The sequence below is a fragment of the Penaeus monodon genome, chromosome 3, assembly GCF_015228065.2.
Source record: "Penaeus monodon isolate SGIC_2016 chromosome 3, NSTDA_Pmon_1, whole genome shotgun sequence".
Taxonomy (NCBI): domain Eukaryota; kingdom Metazoa; phylum Arthropoda; class Malacostraca; order Decapoda; family Penaeidae; genus Penaeus; species Penaeus monodon.
The window spans coordinates 30,987,016-31,002,754 of NC_051388.1; the positions used below are offsets into that span (position 1 = coordinate 30,987,016).

General features: G+C 39.5%; 1 protein-coding gene across 3 annotated transcripts in view; it reads right to left on the reverse strand.

Annotated features, from left to right (window-relative positions):
• The window catches only part of LOC119594176 (protein slit-like), a 93,306-nt gene that overhangs the window by 60,463 nt on the left and 17,104 nt on the right, over positions 1-15,739 (reverse strand). The window lies entirely within an intron of this gene.

Genomic DNA, 15,739 nt, shown 5'->3' on the forward strand with positions numbered 1-15,739 from the left:
AGCCTGTGTGGGTCAGTGTCGACTAAACCCGCCTTGAGGCGCAAAGGCTGGACCGACCTACCAGCGGGGCTGGACGATCTGCGTAAGCGGGTCATCTTGTGCACAAGAAGTGAAAGTCACCGAAACGGGCGTGGAAGGAATAGTGGGCAGCTGGGGAAATGTAAGAACGCTTGCAGGAAGTATGGGGGGAGCGAGGTGAGGTCACCGGTTCCGTCGTTAATGCCTTCCATACACAGAACACACACACACACATATTGTTATATATGTATAATATGTATATATACACGTATACACAACCACATACACACACACACACACACACATATATCTATCTATCTTGATCTATCTATCTATCACACACACCACACACATAGATTATCTATCTATCTAGTCATCTATCTACACACACCACACACACACACCACATTTTATCTATCATCTTCTATCTATCTATCTAAACACAAACACACACACCACACACAACACACAACACACACACACACACACATATTATTATAATATATAATAATAATTATTATATATACTATATATATATACAAAATTACACTAATACATACATACACCAGAACACACACACACACACACACACACACACACAGATATATTATATAAATATAATAATAATCTGATATATATATATATAATTAAACATATAGTATATAATATATAATATTATAATTATATATAATAGATATACATAATATAATATTATATACATATAATACATACATACTTTCATACATAAAACATACACACACACAAAACACACACACACACACAAATGTATATATATGATTATTATATAATATATATAATATATAATATATTATCTAATATATATCATTATATATATATCATTTTATATATAATATATATAATATATAATATAAATATATAATATATATAATATATATATATATATATATATGTGTGTGTGTGTGTGTTGTGTGTGTGTGTGTGTGTGTGTGTGCGTGTGTGTGTGTGTGTGTGTGTGGGTGTTTTTTTAATATATATAACAATATTTAAACACACACACCACACACACACAATCAAAAGCTTAAGAAAATTTTAAAAAAAATAGCAAACCTCATTTTTCACTAAAAAAAAAAATTTCAGTAATTCCAAAAATAAAATTTTATTCACTGTCCTTTACATTTTGAAATTTCCTTTTTACAATTTGATAAAATATTGATAGAAAATTTTGTCTTTTTCAAAACAAATCTGGGCCCCTTAACAGATGAACTGCGAAAGTAAATTCCGCGGCAGTTCCGGCAGATATTTTCCAGAAGTAGAACAAACAATTTGATAATGTTAACAATAGACTGTCTTTTTAAGGAATTAAACTCCCTGCCCTTTATTGGGATTTTTTTGTGCGGCATCTGTGTTTAAATTTTTTTTCACCAAAGACGTGCCGGGAAACGAACTCGGGTTTTCAACTATTACCCCTTATATGTTTGATACTAATGCTGTAGGCTGTACATAGAAAAAAACCAAAAACAATAATAAAAAAAAAAAACGGGTTTTAATTTTTAAAAACAAAAATTTTTTGGGTTTTTAAAAGTAGTTTGATGATTTTTAGAAAAAAACCCCTTTTTTACACAACAACATGCCCCTGACAAGTTCTACAAAATTTATATACTTAGACATCGTGTTTTCTTCTGCGTTAAATAAATAATATCCAGAATAATATATTTATTGGCTTTCCCCAAATTTTTGTGTGTGTTAACTGTGTTTTTTTGTGGGGGGTGGGGAGGGGGGGATTTCCTAAAAAATGATTCATGTCATTCGAACTCCCCTAGTTAGGGGTTCATAAGCTAGGAAATCTGCCTTTCTATACTATACTCACTATATAATTTCTATTTTAAAAAATCAAGTCAGGAAACCCAAAATGTTACTGTAAAAGGATACCCATTCTGGTAAAATGAGATTAGTTTAATTATAGATATTTTTATTTGTCTGGTGAAGTGTAAAAACCCAAGTAAAACACAATTTTTTCAGCAATTTTTTGGGGAGGGGGCGGAGATGATCTGCCCCTACAGTTTTCATTCTGGGGGGGCGCTCCCCTCTGCCCCCCGCTTCCCCCGCCCTGTATGTAGTATTGTAACGCAACAAGACGTGGTGTTTTGGGGTTGTGTGTGTGTGTGTGTGTGTGTGGTTTTTGTTGTGTGGGGTGTTTAATTGTATATATAATATATAATTTTATATATATATATATACAATATATATTAATATAATATATATAATTATATAATATATATATATATTATTATAAACTACAACAGAATATACTATTATTTATATTATATTATATATATTAAAATATAATAATATATATATATTTTATTATTAATTTTTATTATAATATTTATTATATATATATATTATTATTTAAAATATATTTATTAATATATACATATATAAATATTTTTGTGTTGTGTGTGGTTGTGTGTGTGTGTGTTTGGGGTGTTGTATTTTGTTGTTGGGGGTGTGTGTGTGGGGTGTGTGTTGGGGGTTTGTGGTGTGTTGGTGTGTGTTGTGGTTTATGGCAAATATTTTGGTGTGTGTTTTATTTTATAATAATATATATATTTATAATATTTATAATATATATAAAATAATAAATTGTATTATTATTTATAATTTTATATTTATATTTATAATTTATTATATATATATTAAAATTTTAATAATTACGTTTATATGTATATATATAATTTCCTTTTTATATTTTATATATATATTTTATATATAATATATAATGTGTGAGAGAGGGGGGATATACTACATACCCATACACACACACCAACACCCAACGCCACCAACACACACACCCACGCCCACACACACACACACACAACACACACACATATTTATAATATAAATATATATAATAAATTTTATATTATAATATATATATATAAAAATATATATATAATATATATAATTTAATTTTAAAATAATATATATAATTGGTGTGTGTGTGTGTGGTGTGTGTGTGTTGTGTGGTGGGGTTTTGTGTGTGTGTTGGGTGTGTGGTGTGGGTGTGTGTGTTTTGTGTATGTATGATATCCCCCCCTCTCACACACACAAATGTATGGTATATGTGTGGGTTAGATCTAACAACCACAGTCAGTCTTTATTTTCGACCCGAGAAAAATGGAAAACGAAGGGAATTTAACACTGATTACTGAAACCCAAAATCACAAGGTTTGAATTTCCCTTATCGTGTATATACACACACACAGTTAAAACCTTTCCCGGGGCGTCCAGGTGCATGGTGCGATGAAACAATAAGGATGGAAAAAAAAGGGGCATTGCCGTGACTGACAATAGACTCTATCGACAGTCTAAAAACCCAATGGATTTGAACAGATAGCCCGTGACAATTAAAGCGGGACCAAGGAAGCATTTAAAATTTCAAATCAGTTTTAAAAGCATTGTTTTGTCTCAAATAAAAACTCCATGGCAATAACAAAAGAGCGGCGGATAGTGGGGCAATTTCCCGAAATGACGACGAGGATTTTGACGGTTTGATAGATATATATATATATTATATATATATATATATATATATATATATATATATATATATATATATATATAGAATATATATATTATAATATACATACACACACACACACACAAACACACACACATACACACATATATCTATATCTATATCTATATCTGTATCTATATCTATATATCTATATATACACATATACATACATATATGTATATATCTATTTATATCTATATATATATATATATATATATATATATATAATAGATGCTGTTTAAATATGAACAAGTCCCACCGAAAACATTCTTTCAGAATGCTCTGTTTTACAGAAAATGATTAACGCTGTATTTCAGGAGTGACAAAAGCATATCTTACTGCACATGTAGGACACACGGGCGCGGACTGGCATTCATTATTTCAATAATTTTCACTATAATTACTGTTATTACCATTATTATTATTGTTATCAGCAATAATGCCATTATTATTGCTTTTGTCATAGTTATCATTACCATTATCATTTTCCTTATTATTATTATCACTGTAATGATAATAAAAATATTGATAATAGTAATAGTAATAATGATAGATGAAAATTATCATTATTATTATTATCATTATCATTATTATTATTATTATTATTATTATTATTATTATTATTATCATTATTATTATTATTATTATTATCATTATCATTATATTATATTATTATTATTATTATTATTATTATTATTATTGTTATTATTATCATTATCACTATTACTATTATTATTATTTCAATTATTATTACTATTATCATCTTCATCGATATTACCATTATTATTATTATTATTATTATTATTATTATTATTATTATTATTATTATTTTACTATTATCATCATTATCATTATAATTATCATAATATATAATTATTATATATTACACATATACGCTATCATTATTATTATTATCATTACTGTCATTATTATCATTATTATCATTATCTTTATCGTATGATAAAACAGTCAGTTTGGACGCATAAGTGTTTGTATTATTGTAAATATGAAAATATGTCTGGATATAGGATTCTACTGTGATGGAAGAAAGTTAGTTTGGTATTGTGGTCAGTTACTGGAGTGAATATAATTGCAAGTGGAACTGTAATAGCCACACTTCACTTTCCGGTCCAGTTTTCCGGCAAATCAAAACGCGCAGAATTTACCAGTGGATGATCTCCGTCAATTATCAACCTGCTCAATGCCACATATTCCAAAGTGGCTGGCTGCCTTCATTAGCTTTGAAACGAAATTACACTACAAATCGTTAGGCAGTTAAAAAAATGCCATGTAGGTAATTTGTTGATGGTTTAATAGTTAGAGGTTTAAGAGAGGGTGTCAACAATACGTAGCAGGACCGGATGAAACACTTCACACCTCTGTCCGGCAGCTGCAGTTCCTCGTTGGATCGGACGCAGATGCCGGTCGGCTTTCTCTTTTCGCACAAGAATAAACATCTGCCCTCGAAGGGAACCGCCGCATAAAAAGACACGTTCGTAAGACTGAGCGAGAGAGGCACGACAGACAGGCCAAGCCACACAGGGTCCAGCTCCACCACCTCGTCCTCGACCCGGGGGCACGGGGATCTCTTGGAGGTAAGCTAAGATACCTTTCATTGACCCACCCAAGACCATCTTACGTTTCGTTCAAATCTGGTGACAGCGGTGTTCCCATCTCATGCCTCGCTCACATCTGATGGCATGCGGTGGTCACTCACTCACATCTGATGGCATGCGGTGGTCACTCACTCACATCTGATGGCTTGCGGTGGTCACTCACTCACATCTGATGGCATGCGGTGGTCACTCACTCACATCTGATTGCAGCGGTGATCAAGAACCTCACAACGCCGATGCTAATTCATCTACCACCACGCTCCTTACCGACGCCTGTTGCCGACCACACTGTCTACTGAGAAGTTACTCCTGTCGAAGTGCCTCCTCGCCTCCCTTAACGCCCGCCATGCTACCAACTCCTCTTCTGACCCACACCATGTTTGTTCTACTACTCCGTGCTGAACACTCAGCTACCCTCCTGACGAAGTCGCTGAAGATGTATCCTCGCACTCCACGCCGCCACCTCGCCAATCTGGCTCATCTGCCTCGCCAGCTCCTCGTGAACCCTCGTCAACACAACCAGGATGTCGCAGTCCTATCCAGCACCAAAAATCTTCCTCGCTACTATTAAAAGTAAGTGTACCTATTAGTGCCAGATTGATTACTGGCCTCCCTATGCCTGTCTTCTTTCAAATTCAAAGTACACGCCACTCAGTGAACACACACTACAATCTCTATATTACAAAACTTCTCGCTGTCTAGCATTGCTTTACAACACAACTTATAAGTGTTCTGACCTAAGTGACACACACCCTCACCTCACACCTCATTCCCTATCCCTACTGGCTGGTGCACTTATGTTTCAGCTTCTGAAGACGATGTAACCCTCCTCGCTACTGAATGTTGGACCTCAGTGCGAAACCTCCGCCACATCCGCTACCCTGGCATGCGACGACCCTAGCGACCATCGGATCACCAAGAGCCATCTATAGATACCGTACAGAACCTGTATCCATATGCGCTACTCCAGTATTTCAAGCGTTGCAAACGGCTCGAGGACGAGCCTTGCGCGTGGCCGAGCGATGTCAACAACACATAGCAAGGCCGGATGGAACACTTCACATCTCTGTCCGGCAACTGTCCTTCCTCCTTGAATCGGACGCAGATGCTATGGTTTTATCTGATGATTACCAATCGTCTATGACTGCGAGAGTGGCAAAATGTAAATGAACCAAAATATCAATGGTAGAGAGATCTATACTGGATCGTGTAATAAGGGGCCTGTGGCCTAGAGTTTTGTCATGACACTATTTCTATCATGTGTCTAAGGAATCACGGCATAGGATCTGTCACTTAGGACTGCCAACTCAGGCGACACAGACACTTTGCTTAGGGATAACCCTCGGCGAAGGAGTAGCGGGAGATCATCATGAAAGTTGTATTTTGGGCAGATCAGTCAGGTCTGCCATGTGGAATAGACTGATAGACTGAATGAATACCCTAACCAAGCAAGCATTACAGTCAGGCTGACAGAAATCTGAGATCGAAGGAAATCCTATTGACTCCACCTCACGACACTTGATATGAGTGCACTTTAGGATTCCAAAACACACAAATAAGAATTCTTTCAATATTGACTTCATTGCCAAGTGACGCACAATTGTCCTATAGTGTACTTGATCATTTCAATTCCTTTATGCCATGATTTTTCAAAAGACAAAGTGGTCTTTCCAATTTCGTTTTAAAGGGGGAGTGTATGCTCTTCTAGTTATGCAGGTATCTAGTTCCCTGTTGGAAAAACCGCAATAGCTCTCCATTTTGCTTAAAAAGATACTGAAGGCCCCATTTGTGCGTCATATCCAGTGACTTCCGTGTGCAAACCCATTCGATAAAAATATCCGAGTAAGTGACACTGTGACTTATGTAAGAAGTTCAGTTCCATGTAATCTCTAAAGCAAGTTTTTGAGGCAATCAGCAAAATATATATATATATTTTTTAACAAGCGCTCAAAGAATTTGTCGGAACCCGCCATGTTGAGTAACTATTACAATTCTGGTATTCAAAATTCTTTCCATGACCTTGAAAAAACACCTTATTTCAACATGAGAATGGTGAGGCGCAGTGCCATGGAAAAAACAAGTCTCTTTGAGACGAATAGTTTTACAATCAAACTCGTTGCTCGCTCAACCCCCATTGCTGCCGAACCTTACTGCCGAGCCTGCCCCATGCAAGAGACATTGATTTTCCGCGTAGTCTTAGGGAAAGCGTTCGTTAGAGAAGAAAATCAGGACGAGGAGAACGTAGGGTTCAAATGATACGCAAGATTACTAGGTCTCCTTACTATTGTAGCGTGACATATTGTACTCAGGACCCCCCCCCCCCCACACACACACACCTTTTAGATGATGCTCGCTCTGTGTGTTTCGTGTGTGTATGTGCTCTCATTCCATGCACCGCATGTGCACGTGTGTATGCAAGGATAAGTATATGTACGAGTACGGGTATATATGTGTGTAGGTATATTTACGTATGTTGGTGTGCGCGTGTATGTGTGCGTGATAGAGTGAACGCGTGTCGCATTGCTGCGCCCCGCTGTCCGTGCGCTATGAATATGTGGGTGTGTATGTATGAGCTGCATACTTATGTTTGCCTGCATACGCATGTCAAGAAACGTGTCTACGTGGCTTGCGTGCGGTGTTTGCGTGGGCGTGTGTACGGTTGCGCTTGCCGATTGTAGGTGTGTAAATATAGTAGGTTTTATGTATTTTACATATTTAATGTATTTCATCTTTTGTTTTCCGCTCTTAATGACATATTTGTTCTATTCTATTGTTTGTATTGCCATTTCATAGCCATTTTATAACCATTTGTAGAGTTTGAAAAACTTTTCCACGTCACGAGCGTGACGTCACGACCTCCCGCGGCCTTTTGTACGAGCTAGAAAAATACATTCGTTGTTCAACTGCACCAGGGGGGGGGGTGCTCCATCCTCTGGCATTTTTTATTTATACTGTAAGGAACGGATTCTACGTGGCCGACAGCTCCAGCTAAGAAACCTGAAAGGATGGGAAGAGCTAAGTATTGAGCCTAAGTGACATTATCAATTAAAGATAGGAGCTAGACCCTGCAAGATTGCACTTATACATACACCACATATATACAGCCTCGTGGTTCTTCTACTTGACATCGTTCCTTTCTTCTGTCTTCTGCTACATATTTTCCTTTCAGTTTCCCCTCCTGCATCTTGTGTTGCTTGCCTATCCTTGGCCTTTTCTCCCTGGACTTTGCACCGTGATTTCACTTATCTAATTCAAATATGTTCCACTTCCTGGGCCATTAAGAGATTTCCCGCCGTGACATCCCACAAGGTCATATTCCCCGTGGAACATAAATAGTAGTAGGGGATATGACAGCACGGGGTAGGCTTACCCTATAGATGCCCACTGACCTTCATGGGGAGGGACCTTGGCCCTTAAGGCTCCCTTCTTGGTAGGTGGGGCCCCCTGGGGACTACACATGTCCGAACACTACACTATGATAAAGACATGATACTGCTGGTATTGATGCTTATATAGATGTAATAACATTGTTGTTAGTACTATTGATTACTTTTATAAAAAAATAATAATTATATTAAATAATATATATAATAATATATAGATAATATATATATAATATATATCTATATATATATATATATATATATATATATATATATATATATATATATATACGTATGATATATATATATATTATATATATATATATATATATATATATATATATATTATATATATATATATATAATTATATATATATATATATATATAAACCAATCACAGTAAAATATGCTGACACATGACTTACCTATCTTACGTTAAGAGGCAAAAAGATTCTCATCTTTTCAATTCAGCTGCTAAAACCATGTAGTCAGAAAGAGAGAGAAGAGAGAGAGAGAGAGAGAGAGAGAGAGAGAGAGAGGAGAGAGAGAGAGGAGAGAGAGAGAGAGAGAAGAGAGAGAGAGAATGAGAGAGACAAAGAGAGAGAGACGGGGGGCAGAGAGAGGTAGAGAGAGAAAGAGAGATAGATAGATAGATAGATAGACAGACAGACAGATAGATAGATAGATAGATAGATAGATAGACAGACAGATAGATAGATTAGATAGATAGATAGATAGATAGAGAGAGAGAGAGACAAAGAGAGAGAGAGAGGGGGCAGAGAGAGGAAAAGAGAGAAAAAGAGAGAGAGGGGGGGGGGGACAGAGAGAGGAACAGTAGAGCAAAAGAGAGAGAGAGAGAGAGAAAGGGAGAGAAAGGGGAAGAGAGAAAGAGAGAGAGAGAGAGACATAGAGAGGAGAGAGAGAGAAACATAGAGAGGAGAGAGAGAGGGAGAGAGGGGAAGAGAGGGGAGAGAGAGACGAGAGAGAAAAAAGGAGAGAGAAGAGAAAGAGAGAGAGGAGAGAGAGGAGAGAAGAGAAAAGAGAGAAGAGAGAGAGGGAGAGAGAGAGGAGAGAGAGAGAGAGAGAGAGAGTTTCCCTTTTGCTAATATACAAATATAACGTTTTTTTTCTGATAATTTGATGGATATGAATCCAGCGATGCATGTGTTTATTACTTTTTTTATTTATAGCTTTGTAAAATGAACACTTCGGAACAAAAAATTTCTCCCTCGCGGGTTTTTTTATACAACACACGCACACCAAAGCACACACACACACCCCACACCACACAACACACACACACACAACACAAAAACCACACACACACACACCCCACACCCACACCCCAAAAAACCCCCCACCACACACGCACACACACACAACACACACACACCCACACACCTTTGTGTATGTAGGAAATTATATGAATATGATATAAAAATTTAAATATTATAATTTTATATATATATTATAATATATATAAATATTATATATATGTAACACACACACACACTGTGTGTGGTGTGTGCGGGTGTGTGTGTGTACTAACACATCATGTTATAGTATTTTAAACACATATATAATATATATATATATATATATATATATAATTTTACATTATATGTAATTTTACATTATATATATATATATATTATATATAAAATTAATTTTAATATACATATTTTTATATGGTATGTGGTAAAATATGAATAAAAGATATATGCACACACGCATACACACACCACACACAACACCACACACAACCACACACTGGATAATAATAGATAGATAGATAGATAGACATATAAATGGATACATCCACACAACACACATCATACATGCAACAAATATTATGTATAGGGATATATATAAATATATATTATATAATATATATTATAAAATTATATATATATATAATATATATTAATATATTATATATATATATAATAAAATTATACTATATATTATGTAATATATATATAAAATATATATATTTTATAAAATATATATAATATATTTTATATTATATATCATTGGTTTTGGGTGTGTGTGTGTGTTGTAATCTTATATATGTATTACATACATAAACCTACTTACATATATATTATTATATAATATATATATATAAAATTAATATATATAAAATTATTTAATATTATAATACATGTATTTGTATCACCTCTATTATCATCTATCAATCTATAAATTTATCAGTCTTCTATCTATCTTCTGTTATCATATAGCATGTATTAGTAAATTATATATAAAATTTTTAATATATATATATATATATATATTATAATATATTATATAAAAATACACAACAAAACACCTTTGCCCTGACGCGTAAAAGACGGACGTGCAAGCGGAACCCGGGCACCAAAGGGCCGGTTTTGGCCCTCATCTTTTTTTTTTTCTGCCTGGAATTTTAGATTTCACTTAGGTGTACAATGCTGTGCAGGTTTTTCATGAAACCATGGTGTCGGTGTACTTTCAAAGGAAACTCAGTTTTATTCTACACGGCCCCCATACTCCCTCCCCCCTTCCCTTTTTTCTCTGGTTTTGGGTTTTCCGTGATTTTAATAGGGTGCTTCTTCATACAACATAAAAACATTATATTTTTTAAAAAAAATTGGGGTTTACCCAAACGTGAAGTGGTACACAATTAAAGAATTTAGACATTTTTCATGCCCGGGGGCGCAAAGGAGGGCCGCACACAAAACGGCGCTTTTCCCAAAACCGGGCTAAAAAAACCAAAAGAAGGCCCAACCCCCTAAACCCTCCCGACATTTTGAATTTCCCCGATCTGGTACGTTCCCCCAAAAGTTCCTCCTTTAATGTCACACCCCTAAACGAAAAAAATAGCGTGCTGACACTATCATCACTTTAATCCGGAATTGTAGCCATACGAGGCGTGGAAAAATCCAGTTGCCCTTCTTCCCGGCACAGCATTTCCCCATGCCTCACCAAAAAAAAACGGAGGGGGGGGTCATCCTGTTGCCCCAGAAGACCTCTCGCCCACCCTTGGACGTGGAATTTCCCGGTTGCCCCTGGAAGTGTTGTGGTGCGGGTCAACCCTCCTCCCCCCCTCGCCTCGCCGCGCCCCTCATTGCTGGGGATTTCCCCCCCCCCCCCCCCGACCCCCCACCAAAAAACTGCTACTCAGCCACCTGACCCACACCACTGCCCTTTGCGCGTGCAAACCCCCATCATAAGTGATAATAGTGGTGTTTTTAATAAAATAACACCTTCGACTTAAAAATAGCTCCATCGTCAAAGTAGAAACTTCCCACTTATGAAACAGAACCCTGGATTTGATCTTACTGATTACATGACTGGTACCAGCCTCCTCTACGTATTCTCCTGTCGGCCGCAGGGGACCTATCAGTGTTATGGCTGCCTTCGCCACCGTCCTCAGCCCGACAGACAAGACCAGGAAAAAAGGCCCCACTACACAGTCCTCAATTACTTTTGGGCAGAAATTCCCCAACACCTGGACGACGTTTTACGCTGTGAGTGGAGACAAGTGGCACTACATTCTCGACCGTCATACGGCTTTTCCCCCTTTTTTCCGGAAAAGTCACTCGTACACCCCCCATCGACCTGCCTTGGATCAGGGGGCCGCATCAAACCATCTTCAACAGAAAAATAAACCTTCCACTCGCACAACATCACCGCCTAAAAAATCACCCCGAAAACCAGTCACAGGGAAATAAAAACACCCAAAAAAAACCTTCTCCACAACAAACTACAACACCTGCAGCCCACCAAAAGGGTCGAAAAGTTCGGGAGCGTGGGGCCTGCAAATGGGCCGTGCACTTTTCCCATGCACCAGAAACCCTTTTCCCCCCAGTAAACCCAAAAGGGGCTCTCATGACCATTTCCCCTCAATTTGTCAGCGTCCCCCCCCTGGACACCACCCCCTCCCGCCTATCTGCCGCCCGCTAAATTTCTCCCACAGTCAGTGTCCAGGTGTTTCCCGAAACGGGGAAAGAACCGCGTAAAGAGAGCCCCACTCCCTTGCCCTGCCAAGCGCCCATAAGGATTTTCGCAATGGAACTTGCCATCCTCTTTCTTCCATTTTAAACGCCTCATTTCAACAGTCTAAGTGCCCCTCACAAAGGAAGACCCCATTTGCACCGCCATCGGGAAAAACCCAAACCCGCCTCATTTTTTTTGGCGAACTAGACCCATTGCCCTACTTCTTGCCCCCCGCCCGCTGTGTGAAAGCTTTGTCATATGGGGTTACCAGGACCTCGCGCCCAACGTTGAACTCGGGAGTTCGGCAACATGCGCTCCCCTTCCACCAACACTGCCTCGTCACTTCCTCGATTCGTCCACTCCCCCCCGACAAGCGCAAAACCTCCAACACCAGCACTTCATAGACTTCAAAAAGCTTTCGACCCGGGGACCACACTACGGTCATCTCAAAAGCAGCAGCTTCCACGGCATCAGGGGGTGCCTCATCCCGGTGGAGCTTTTTTCCAACAGGGAACAGCCCCTCGCGTGCAGGGGTCAAGTCTCCCCCTTTTGCCATCATGCGGAGACCCCCAGGGGGCTAGAAGGGCCCCCATGGTTCCTATAGATTAACGATCTCCCTGATCCGAGCATCGTTGGAAAAACGGGGGTGACTCGACCATCGCCGCCCCCCATTTTAAAATTCCCGCCTGACCACTCCGCATCCGCACACCTCGAAACCTCCTCTCCTGGACCCCCGCAAATCACTCACCATCAATCGCCAGAAGCATGTGATCAGTTCGATTTTCCCCAAACCCCCCCCCTCGCCCCCCCTATCGGACAACCCTCCCCTTCGACGTAGTCCGTTCCACCAAGCTGCTCGGCGTCACCTCGACGATAACTCTCCTGGACGAAAAACGCGAGCATCATGAGGGCTGCCTCGTACGGCTTTAATGTGCGTCGCCTCAAGTCCCTTGGGGTTCCACTCCCCTTAGAAAACTACGGCTATTCACCTGCTAAATTTACCCACGCCTCCCCGCCTGGTCCCCCTCACTCACCCCACCCACTGCTAAACTTGAGAGGGTGGGAAAAGGGCAGCAAGATCATTTTCGGCCCTGCTACACCTGCATGACCGCGCCCTGGCTGCCCTAGGCCTCACCCCCCGCCACTCACTACCAAACCCCACTGCAGCAGTTTGGTCTAAAATTGGTGCCATCCCGCCACCGGACCGCTGCCCCCCGACGCGCCCCGCCTCGCCGGGGCCCCCCGCGCCGCCGCCTCGCCCGGGCCTACGCGCCCCCCAACAAACTGGTGGCCCTCAGGGCCCAATGACCGTACCACGGGGCACAGACCTCTCAGTCCGACTCATCAACGAAAACTATCCATATTTTACTTGTCCAATCCAGCTTACCTGATTTTGTACTTGGCTTTTGTTTTTCTGTTTTTTTTGTGTTATTTATTGTTAGTTTTTCTTTGTTTGTTTTTTATATGTTTATGTAATATAGTTTTTTTGTTTTGTATTAAAAATTATATATATATATTTTATAATAATATAATATATATATATATAATAATATATTTATTATAAGCCGCGGTGCACCCCGATTGCTTTCCCAGCCACGGGGGGGGCAAGCCCCCCCAAGCATTTCTGGCCCAAGCCCGGATAAATAAAAGAATGATTACCTAAAAGGGAACACGGCACTCTCCTGGAAAGGAAAAGTGAAACCCCACCCCGTACTCATCCAAAAAGCATCACAACATGAAAACTACAATAAGTTCATGCTGTGACCACGGGGCTCAAACAGAACCCACCTTAAAATTTTAATTTTTTTTTTATATATAATATTTATATATATTATATATATTAATATATAAATATATATTATATATATAAACCCGAACGTGTAAGTGTAATTTCATTAAAGATTTTTCTCTCTCTCTCTTCCATCTCTCTGTCTCTCTCTCTTCCCTCACTCTCTCTTCTTTTTTTTTCTCTCTGTTCTGTCCCTCTTCTCTCTCTTCTCCCTCTTCCTCTCTTTTTCTTTCCCCCCTCTCTCTCTCTTCCTTTTTTACTACATGGTTTTTTGCAGTGAATTGAAAAAAGAGACTCAAAAAATCTTTTTGCCTCCCCTGGGCTAGGAATACTACCCAGAAGTGACAGTGGATTGAGCTTAAGGGTGGCATGCTGTGGGGCTGTGCTCGCCCTTGTGAAACCCCTTGAAGGTTTATGTGGGGATCCCCTTTTCCATTGGATCGGGTTTTTACCATTCTCTCGGCCAGCGAGGGGAGATATGGGGGATACTTCCCGGTCTTTTGGTTTGGGATAGGAAAATATGATGGGCCCTCTTCAGCTCTTGGTAGAGTGGGGAAATTTCCCCGGACCGTTGATGAGTTGCAGGAATGCAAGCTCCCCTTTTCAGTCCTAGGTGGGGAAAGATGGGGCAGACCCCCCCAAACCCCGGGGGGTGAGCAAGAAATGATTCGTAGGTTTATCTTTGTTCCTCAAGAGAAGATAACATTTAGTTATCATTTGGGTGCCCTCTTCTGATATGAGAAGTCGCCTGTTGTAGGTGTTGTTGGTTTGCCCTCAGTTTTGCTGGCAGATGTGTTGCTTGTTTTGTGAGAAATCCGTACCAGTCTTCTTTTTTTGAGGGGGGAGTGTGCATCTCGGGGTGAGCGGCTAGAGCCACCTGACCTGTTGCCACAACCGTAAGGGTGATTCAGTGGTCAAAGGACCCTTCCAGCCCCTTTTTTAAATGACCTTATGGCAGTTCCCTTTCATCCCGATGCTTCCTTTTGGAAGGCCCCAGGTTGTCAGGGGTTTTTTATTTGGGGCTGTGTCAGCAGGGGGGGCGGGGGTGGGTGCACCTGGAGTGACCCCCCCGGCAACCTCAGGGGTGCTTTCCGGGAGGCGCTTTGGAAAATCGGTCCTTGCGGCAGGGTGAGCGGTTACCTCGCTATCGCGAGAATTGAAGCGACTGGAGTTAGGTGGCTGCCTTTTAGGGTGAGAAGACCCGGTAGCGGGACGATCATTTTGGGGTTTAACCTACTACTGGCGGGGCCCCAGTGATGGTCCCTCAGGGTGTAGCCCTAGCCACTCAGCCGACTTCGCCCCTTGGGAGTTGAGGTGACACCGGTTTATGAGCGTTTTGATGGCATTGAGAATTAAAGCATGCTTTTGGCTTTATGTCTCTTTATTACTT